Source organism: Manis pentadactyla, chromosome Y (assembly GCF_030020395.1).
Source record: "Manis pentadactyla isolate mManPen7 chromosome Y, mManPen7.hap1, whole genome shotgun sequence".
Taxonomy (NCBI): domain Eukaryota; kingdom Metazoa; phylum Chordata; class Mammalia; order Pholidota; family Manidae; genus Manis; species Manis pentadactyla.
Window position 1 is genome coordinate 390,761 of NC_080039.1, and position 11,275 is coordinate 402,035.

Below are 11,275 nucleotides of genomic sequence, written 5' to 3' on the forward strand. Positions count from 1 at the left end.
AGTCCATTTCTAACATTTTTTATTGGGATTCAAATGGAGGGACATCCTAATTATTTCCTCAAATGAAGGACATAAAAGGTGGAGCTAAAATGAAATGAGTAATGCAGACATGACTAAATATTGGGCTTTGAATGCAGAGGTGTGCACTCAGGTGTGTATATGTACATACACACCGCACACACACTGACCTTTTGGACCCTTACTTGGGAGGCAAGGGAGACCTACCGGTGTGACTAGAAAGTCATAAGGCTGATTTCACTAGCTGTTTTTGAAAATCAGACTCACTATATTGAAGCCATAGGTGGCTGATCAAATAAGTTCGGAAAAGGAGTGAGTCAGGCAATAGATCACCTAGATCCCTCACACCTGTGTCTCCACCCTGGAGAAGCCTACCCTTGTAAGGCACATTCTTGCTAGCATCTGGGTCTCACAGAAGTCATAATGCAGCCCTGCTTTTTAGCACACGGCTTGAATACTGTAGGTACTCAACAAGTTCAGTTCAACTGAACCCCCTTGGGCTGGATATTGGAGCACAGGAAGTATCCAAATCAAATAATATCCAAAGAGATGATGGCAACACGACTAGAGCAGTGGAAATCTCCTCCCAAAACCATATATATTTTTGAAAATACAATAAATAGAGCTCTTCCCAATAGAGAGACCAGAAGACAAAGGACAACAGCCAAGCTACATCCACACCTGCAAGTACCCCTCACCTTGCAAAGGGGGTATGATACAAGCCACAGCCCAGCGGGACCCAAGAGCCCCTCACCCCATCTCCTGGTGGAAGGAGAGGAGTCAGAGCTGTGAGGGAGAGGGAGCCCAGGACTGCTAAACACCCAGCGCTAGCCATGCACACTGGGGTGCAGACACAGAGTGCATGCATGGGGTGTTGGAAACTAGGGAAACAGGACAGTAAGACCTGTGAGTGGGTCCCCACAGCTGGCAACCCTGGGACAAAAAAAAGTGAGTGCTCCTATAAAGTCTTGAAAGGACAGTGACCCCACAGCTGGACAGAACTTTCCCGGGAGACTTAGCCTAGTAGGAATCTCGGCAACCTCCAGGTGCTCTAATTCCCTGGGTAGCAGTGCAGCTCAGAGGCCCCTAATGGAGATAAACAGCCTCTCAGCCGTTTCCCCTCCAATGTGGCTCCGCCATATCGGAGCAGCTGCCTGAGTCAGGCCACACCCATAGCAACCACAGAGCTTAACTCCATAGCTACCCGACAAGAATTAGAAGCCCCATATGCACACAGCTGCACAGCACAAGCCGCTAGAGGTCGCTGTTCTCCCTGGAAAGAAGGCCACAAACCAGCAAAAGGGATGTTCTCCCAGCCGTCACACACGCCAGCTACACAAACTATCTCTATCGCCATGAAAGGGAGAAGAATTTGATACAGACCAAGATCACAGAGCCAACCCCTGAAAAGGAGATAGATCTAACCAGTCTTCCTGAAAAGAATTCAAAATAAAGGCCATAACCATGCTGACAGAGCTGCAGAGACATATACAGGAGCTAAGGGATGATGTGTGGAGGGAGGTTACAGAAATGAAACAATGTCTGGAAGGATTTATAAGCAGAGTGGATAAGATGCAAGAGGTCATTGACGGAATAGAAACCAGAGAATAGGAAAGCATACAAGCTGATGCAGAGACAGATAAAAGGATCTCCAGGAATGAAACAATATTAAGAGAACTATGTGACCAATGTAAAAGGAAAAATATCCGCATTATAGGGGTACCAGAAGAAGAAGAGAGAGAAAAAGGGATAGAAAGTATCTTTGAAGAAATAATTGCTGAAAACTTTCCCAAACTGGGGTGGGGTGGAGTGGAAATTACAATCAGATCATGGAAGTACACAGAACTCCCAACAGAAGGGACCCAAGGAGGACAACACCAAGACACATAGTGATTAAAATGGCAAAGATCAAGGACAATGACAATTTTAAAGACTGCTAGAGAGAGGAAAATAGTCACCTACAATGGAAAACCCATCAGGCTATCATCAGACTTAACAGAAACCCTACAGGCCAGAGGAGAATGGCATGATATATTTAATGCAATGAAACAGAAGGGCCTTGAACCAAGGGTACTGTACTAGCATGAATATCATTTAAATATGAAGGAGGGATTAAACAATTTCCTGAAAAGCAAAAGTTGAGGGACTCTGCCTCCCAAAAACTGCCTCTACAGAGTATTTTAGAGGGACTGTTCTAGATGGGAGTACTTCTAAGGCTAAATAGATGTCACCAGAGAAAATAAAATCACAGCAAAGAAAGCAGACCAACCAAATATTAACCAAAGGCAAAAAATATAATCAACTATGCACAAAGCAGTTAAAGGAAACACAAGATCACAGAATAAAACACCCAACATACAAAGAATGGAGGGGGAGTGAATAAGAAGGGTGAGAAATAAAGAATCACCAGACAGTGTTTAGAAAAGCTCAATAAGTGAGTTAAGTTAGACAGTAAGATACTAAAGAAGGTAACCTTAAACCTTTGATAACCACGAATCTAAAGCCTCAACTGCAGTAAGTACATATATTTCAATAGTCACCCTAAATGTAAATGGACTGAATGCACCAATCAAAAGACACAGAGTAATAGAATGGATTAAAAAAAAGCAAGACTCAACTATATGCTGCTTACAATACACTCACCTCAAACCCAAAGACATACACTGATTAAAAGTCAAGGGATGGAAAGAGATATTTCATGGAAACAACAGCGAAAAAAAAGCAGGTGTTGCAGTACTAGTATCAGACAAATTAGACTTCAAACAAAGAAAGTAACAAGAGATAAAGAAGGACATTACATAATGATAAAGGGCTCAGTCCATCAAGAGGATATAACCATTATAAATATATATGCACCCAACACAAGAACACCAGCATATGTGAAACAAATACTAAAATGCATTCACTTTAGGAAACTTCAGCATGCCACTCACTCCAAATAATAGATCCACTGGACAGAAAATAAGTAAAGACACAGAGGCACTGAACAACATACTTGAAAAGATGGACCTAAAAGACATCTAGAGAACTCTACATCCAAAAGCAACAGGATACACATTCTTCTCAAGTGTGCATGGAACATTCTCCAGAATATACCACATTCCTGGGCACAAAAAGAGCCTCAGTAAATTCCAAAAGACTGAAATTCTACCAGGCAACTTTTCAGACTACAAAGGTATAAAACTAGAAATAACTTGTACAAAGAAAGCAGAAAGCTGACAAACACATGGAGGCTGAACAACATGCTCCTTAATAATCAATGGATCAATGAACAAATTAAATACAGATAAAAGAATATATGGAAACAGATGACAACAATAACACAAAGCCCCAACTTCTGTGAGACTCAGCGAAAGCAGTCTTAAGAGGAAAGTATATAGCAATCCAGGCATAGTTAAAGAAGGAATAACAATCCCAAATGAATAGTCTAATGTCACAATTATTGAAATTGGAAAAAGAACAAATGATGCCTCAAGTCAGCAGAACTATGGACATAACAAAGTTCAGAGAAGAAATCAACAAAATTGAAAAGAGTAAAACGATAGAAAAAAATCAATGAAACGAAGAACTTTTTCTTTGAGATAATAAACAAAATAGATAAGCCTATAGCCAAACTTATTAAGAGAAATGTAAAATCAGCACACACCAACAGAATCACAAATGAGAATGAAAAAATCACAAAGACTCCAGAAAAATACAAAGAATTATTAAATACTACTATGAAAACCTATATGCTAACAAGCTGGAAAACCTAGAAGAAATGGACATCTTCCTAGAAAAATACAACAATCCAAGACTGACCAAGGAAGAAACACAATAGTTAAACAAACCAATTATGAGCAAAGAAATTGTAGTAGTAATCAAAAAACGACCCAAGAACAAAACCCCCAGGCCAGATGGATTTACCTTGGAAATTTATCAGACATACAGAGAAGACATAATACCCATTCTCCTTAAGGTTTTCCAAAAAATAGAAGAGGAGGGAATACTCCCAAACTCATTCTATGAAGCCAACATCACCCTAATAACAAAACCAGGCAAAGACCGCACCAAAAAAAAAATTACAGACCAATATCCCTGATGAATGTAGAAGCAAAAATACTCAAAAAATATTAGCAAAGTGAATTCAAAACTATATCAAAAGGATCATACACCACGACCAAGTGGGATTCATCTCAGGTATGCAAGGATGGTACAATATTCGAAAATCCATTAGCATCATCCACTACATAAACAAAAAGAAGGAAAAAAACATGATAATCTCCATAGATTCTTAGAAAGCATTTGACAAAATTCAACATCCATTCATGATAAAACCTTTCAACAAAATGGGTATACAGGGCAAGTAACTCAATAAAGGCCACATATGATAAACCCACAGCCAACATCATAGTGAACAGTGTAAAGGTGAAAGCTTCTCCTCTGAGATCAGGAAAAAGACAGGGATGCCCACTCTCTCCACTGTTATTCAACATAGTACTGGAAGTCCTAACCAGGGCAATTAGACAAAACAAAAAAATACAAGGAATCCAAATTGTTAAAGAAGAAGTTAAACTGTCACTATTTGCAGATGACATGATATTGTACATAAAAAAACACTAAAGACTCCACTCCAAAACTACTAGAACTGATATCACAACACAGCAAAGTTGCAGGATCCAAATTTAACACACAGTAATCTGTGGCTTTCCTATACACTAACAATGAACTAATAGAGAAATCAGGGAAACAATTCCATTCACAATTGCATCAAAAAGAATAAAATACTTAAGAATAAACCTTACGAAGGAAGTGAAAGTACTATCCCCTGAAAACTATAAACACCCTTAAGAGAAATAAAAGGGGACACTAACAAATGGAGACTCATCCCATGCTCTTGACTAGGAAGAAATAATATCATCAAAATGGCCATCTTGCCAAAGCAATATACAGATTTGATGAAATACCTATCAAATTACCAACAACATTCTTCAATGAACTGGAACAAATAGTTCAAAAATTCATATGGGACCACCAAAGACCCCAAATAGCCAAAGCAATCCTGAGAAGGAAGAGTAAAGTGGGGGGATCTCGCTCCCCAACTAGTACAAAGCCACAGTAATCAAGACAGTTTGGTACTTGCAACAAGAACAGAGCCACAGACCAGTGGAACAGAATAGAGACCCCAGATATTAACTCAAACATATATGGTCAATTAATATATGATAAAGGAGCCATGGACATACAATGGGGAAATGACAGTCTCTTCAAAAGATGGTGCTGGCAAAACTGGACAGCTACATGTAAGAAAATGAAACTGCATAACTGTCTAATCCCATACACAAGAGTAAATTCAAAATGGATAAAAGACCTGAATATAAATCATGAAACCATAAAACTCTTAGAAAAAAACATAGGCAGAAATCTCTTGGAAATAAAGATGAGTGACTTCTTCATGAACATATATCCCTGGGCAAGGAAAACAAAAGCAAAAATGAACAAGTGGGACTATATCAAGCCATAAAGCTTCTCTACAGCAGAGGACACCATCAATAGAACAAAAAGATACCCAACAGTGTGGGAGAATATATTCATAAATGACAGATCTAATAAAGTCTTGACATCCAAAATATATAAAGAGCTCACCCACCTCAACAAACAAAAAGCAAAGAATCCAATTAAAAAATGGGCAGAGGATCTGAACAGACAGTTCTCCAAAGAAGAAATTCAGATGGCCAACAGGCACATGAAAAGATGCTCCACATTGCTAGTTATTAGAGAAATGCAAATTAAAACCACAATGAGATATCACCTCATAACAGTAAGGATTGATACCATCCAAAAGACAAACAACAACAAATGTTGGTGAGGTTGTAGAGAAATGGGAACCCTTCTACACTGCTGGTGGGAATGTAAATTAGTTCAACTATTATGGAAAGCAGTATGGAGGTTCCTCAAAATGCTGAAAATAGAAGTAGCATTTGACCCAGGAATTCCACTTCTAGGAATTTACCCTAAGAATGCAGGAGCCCAGTTTGAAAAAGACAGACGCACCCCTATGTTTATCGCAGCACTATTTACAATAGCCAAGAAATGGAAGCAACCTAAGTGTCCATCAGTAGATGAATGGATAAAGAATATGTGTTACATATACACAATGGAATATTATTCAGTCTTAAGAAGAAAACAAATCCTACCATTTGCAACAGTATGGATGGAGCTAGAGGGTATTATGTTCAGTGAAATAAGCCAGGCAGAGATAGACAAATACCAAATGATTTCACTCGTATGTGGAATATAATAAGAACAAAGTAAAACCGAAGGAACAAAACAGCAGCAGAATCACAGAACCCAAGAAGGGACTAAGAGTTACCAGAGGGAAAGGAACACGGGAGAATGGGAGGGTAGGGATGGATAAGGGCAGAGAAGAAGAAAGGAGATACTATGATTAGCATGTATAATGTGGGGAGTGGGGGACAGGGGAGGGCTGTGCAACACAGAGAAGACAAGTAGTGATTCTACAATATCTCACTACGCTGATGGACAATGACTCTAATGAGGTTTGTGGGGGAATGAGGTGAAGAGGAGAGTCTAGTAAACATAATGTTCTTCATACAATTGTCCATTAAAAATAACAAAATTAAAATTAAAAGAAATATCTGGAAGATGAAGTTTCACATATGGAAGTAGGATTGTCTTAACAATTCCAGTGATATGAAGAAGGAGAGTGCGAGGAGATGGTAAAAAGTTTTCTGGCCCTCTTAAAAACAAAGATTGGTCTTCTGCCTCAGCTTACTCTATTTCACACAACACCCAGTTGGCTGTTTCAGTCAGCCAGAGTAGAGCACCAGACTCAAGATTCCTTGAGATCAGGGACTACGGCTTATGTAAATCATTATTCCTTTTAATGATGGAGTCTGATAGTCAGACCCTTGAGGCCCATTGGAGCATGTCTTTCTTACATCCTTTCTATATGACTCAGCATATTTTTTCAGCTCTAGTGTTTAATCTGTCACACAATCACAGATTTTGTAGCATTGGAATGGTCCCTAGAGATCATATAACGAAGGCCCTTACTTTGCAGATGAGGATATTAGGGCCTAGCATGGGAAGGGACAGTCCAAAACAAGAGCTGGGACTGGGACCCAGGGCTCCCAAGCACCTAGTTAGAGGCTTTCTCACCACCCCCACAGAATTCTCAATTCCAAGATTTTCATCCTCTCAACTTGGTGTCTTAGTGAAATGTTTTTTCCCCATTTAACTAAGGCAGCCTTAGATACATTAAACTCAACAATCTCCATCAGGCCTATATTCCCATTTTTACCACTGTGCAGGCAGCCAACTTATGTAGCTTCAGTGAATGTGTCTTAGTCCTTGTGTTTTGTAATTTTTTACGTAACATTGCTTCATACACTCACTTCCAGGAAACAGTATCTCATTGTGCTACTCTACCATGGATGGCTTAGGCAATTACCTATTATTGAACACTCAAAATCAACAGGTGCCTGGAATTATATGCACAAAACTGTTGTCAATTGTAAGTGACCTTTGAGGGTGTAGAACTGGGTACTGTGGTGGTGGCAGGGGAACTTTCATTTTGTAGTTTGTGTATTTTTGCTCACTGGGTTTTTTTTTAAATATGATTTCTTATATTTATTATAAAAATAATTTTAACTTTGTTAGGCATTGGGGATTTTCTGATTTTTTCCTCATAAAGACCTTATTGTTTATTCTTGTTACCAGGTTTCATTCCTAAGGAGAATAAACCAATTATTTTGCCCCCCTGGCAAATGTATAAATGTGCCCATTTCCTCCCCAGAAACACATAAGTCTTCTTCCTACTATGGTAGAAAAAGTGTATAAGACAAACCTATGATCACAACTTAATTTTGCTGCTTAATCAGAAAGACTTTGGACAAATTGTCAAACCCCTCTGAACCTCAAGATTCCTCATCTACAAAACTGGTATGCTGATGTACCTACACAGACATTTCTTGTAAAGATTAAATGAGATAATGCATGTAAAATGCTTAGCAGTGCTTGGCACATCACAATGCTTTGTAAATTGTAACTCCTAATTTGCCATCCCCTGGTGTATGGTGGAATTTGGGAAATCTGCAATAAGCTCAAAAAAAATTTTTATCAGAAATGCCTAGCACCTAGATGGCAGACTTCACTTCAAGGGCTTGCTTCATTAGTAGGGCTAGGAATGAGGTGATTTTATGTGAGGAGTTATGGTTATATAGTGAGCTTTTAGCTTATCAGTCACCTACTTTCTAATCACCTCTGTCCTCAAGAACAGCCCTCCAAAAGAAGATAAGCTCTTCATCTGTGAAGACAGAGTGGTATGGAGAGAATACATCTGTTCATGTACTTAACACATTTATAGAGAATCTCTGTGTATACCTGACCTTTCTAGGGACTGCAAACAGAGAAATGAAAAAAAAAAGTCTTTGCGTCATGGACCATATGATCTAGTCATGGAAGAAAGGCAATAGTGTCAGTAAGTAAAATCTAATATCTTAGGTAGAGCTAAGTGCTAAGGGATAAAAAAATCAAGGGAAGGAGAGAGGGTTGCAGTTTTAGGTGAGGTGACCAGGAAAGGCCTTAATGAACAGATGGCACATTTAAAAAAATATATATTTATTTTTAATTGAACTGTAGTTGAAATATATATATTAGTTTTAGGTACACAAAAGTGATTTGATGTTTATATACATAGCTAAATGCTTACTACAATAAGTGTACTTACCATCTGTCACCATACAAAGGTATTACAGTATTAGTGGCTATACTCCCTCTGCTGTACTTTTCATATCTATGACATTTATTTTTTAACAGGATATTTGTACTTCTTAATCCCCTTCACCTATTTCACCTATTCCCCCAATCCTTTCCCCTCTGGCAACTACCAGTTCCCTATATTTATGAGTCTGTTTCTGTGTTTGTTATTTTTGCTTTTTAGGTTCCACATGAAAGTGAAATCACATGCTATTGTCTTTCTCTAACTTACTTTACTTAGCATAATATCCTGTAGGTACATACATGCTGTTGCAAATGGCAAAATGTCATTCTTTTTATGGCTGAATAATATTCATGTGTATGTGTGTTTGTGTGTGAGTGTATGTACAAATATATCTTCCTTATCCGTTTAACAGTGGACACTCAGGTTGCTTCCATATCTTTGCTGTTGTAAATAATGTTGAAGTAAACATACAGGGTTCATATACATTTTCAAATTAGTATTCTTATTTTCCTTGGGTAAATAACCAGAAGCAGAATTGCTGGGTTGTATGATATTTCTGTTTTTAATTTTTTGAGGAACTTTTCATAGTAACTGCACCAATTTACATTCCCACCAGCAGTACACAAGAATTCCTGTGACGTCCTTAAGGTCCATTAAACTATTCTCATTGTTTTCTTTGCAGCTTGAATGAGCTCCTCTATCCTGTCTTCTAGATCACTTATCTGTTCTTCTGTACCTCTAATCTGTTATTTATTCCCTCTCATGTATTTTTAATTTAATTACTGTATTCAGCTCTGATTCTTCCCTATGTTTTCTTTTGTTGGAAGTTCTGAGTTCTTCCAACTTGGTAAGAATCTTTATGACAATTATTTTAAACTTTTTATCTGGTAGATTCTTTATCTCCATTTAGTTCTTTTTCTGAGGTTTAGTCTTCTGTATTTTGGAATACAGTCCTCTGTCCCTTAATTTTGCCTGACTCTCTGTGTTTGTTTTTATTCATCAGGTTAGTCAGCTGCATCTCCTGGTCTTGAAAGTAGTGGTTTTTTGTAGAAGGCATCCTGTGGGACCCCGTAACACAATCATGCCTGGTCACCAGAATCAAGCAGTCCACAAGTGTCCCCTGTGTGGGCTGCCCATGCCATCCTATTGTGACTGAGCCCCAATCGCTGCAGGTGCATAGGTGGGCAGGATTGGGCCCAGGTGCCACTGGCTGAGAGACCCGGCTACAGGGTGGGAGCTTGTAGAGAAAATGAAGGTTCCTATGACCAAGATTCTCACCTGACCCTGGTTGCCTTGCTCAGTGCACATGTGTGGGCAATACATTATTAATAACTATATAAAGAGCTCTGAGCTGCATGGCTGCAGGAGAGCAGAGGCTGGAGAGGTTGCAGCACTGAGGACAGAGACTGAGACAGCTGTGGGTGGTAGAGAGGCCCACTCTCTGAGTGGATGGGATTCTAGTGATTGACCTGCCACCATGGGAATAAAGTTGGGTATAAACCCTTTCACCCCAGGAATGTTCCACTGTCATTTTTTCAGCCCACTGAATCCATAGTGAACTTGTTCAGGGCTGAAACCCACTGGTAAGACAATTGGTGATGTTGGCAGGATTCACTGAAGACCAAAGAATGAAACAGGCTGCCCTCATGGGAAGAGTGCTTTAGCGGGCTGAATCTATGGATGGGGAGACATTTGAGTGTCTCCCAAAGGACATACAGTCTGACGTAGCTTGCCTCCTAGAGGACAGGGTCCCACGCCAAGACTCGGGAGAGTTGGAGGTGACACCTGAGGCAGTAGAGTTTTGGCCCTCAGCAAAATAGGGAATTCCTTAAACAGCGCCCATGAGGCAGCGGAAACTGGATTGTCCTTTTTTTCACACTGTTAGGAAAGGCCATAAGGGAGAAAGATATCCTCCTGCAAGAAGCATGAGAAGAGGCAGCACAAGAACATGAGCTGTGAGGTGCTGTAGAGGAGGTAAGAAAATTGTTGATAACTGAAATGACCTCACTACAGGGGGCTATGGAAATGGTAAAGGAGGTCATGGCAGCACAAGAAGTAGCAGCATGAGAGTGTGAATGGCTGTGGGAGACATGAAGGATATAGTGGAGCCTTCAGGACCAGAAATGAAGGAGGAGCCGAGGTTTTACAAACAGGTGGGGGCATCAGCCCCTCCTCTGTTGAAAGTGCCAACCCGGTTGAGAGCTGGTGGAGAACCCTCCCCTCCACTGGTTGTAGAAAAGCAAATAAAGATGCAGCAGCCATGGGTTCCTCCAGGAGAGGTGCAGCACCCTCCGCAGGTCATGGAGCACTGTATGCTCTTCCACTCCACTCAGGCTGAGTTGGTGTATTTGGGCTTCCACTTTAGGGAGAAGTCCTCTGAGTCGGTATCAGCTTGGCTCCTGCATCTACAGGATGTAGTTGTTGATGGAATTAGTCTGCCGGGTTTAGAAACGGGAAAACTGGCTTCCCTGATGACTTACGCTGCCTTGAGGCAACAATTGCAAAATGTACTTTAGACACTAGAAAATCGCT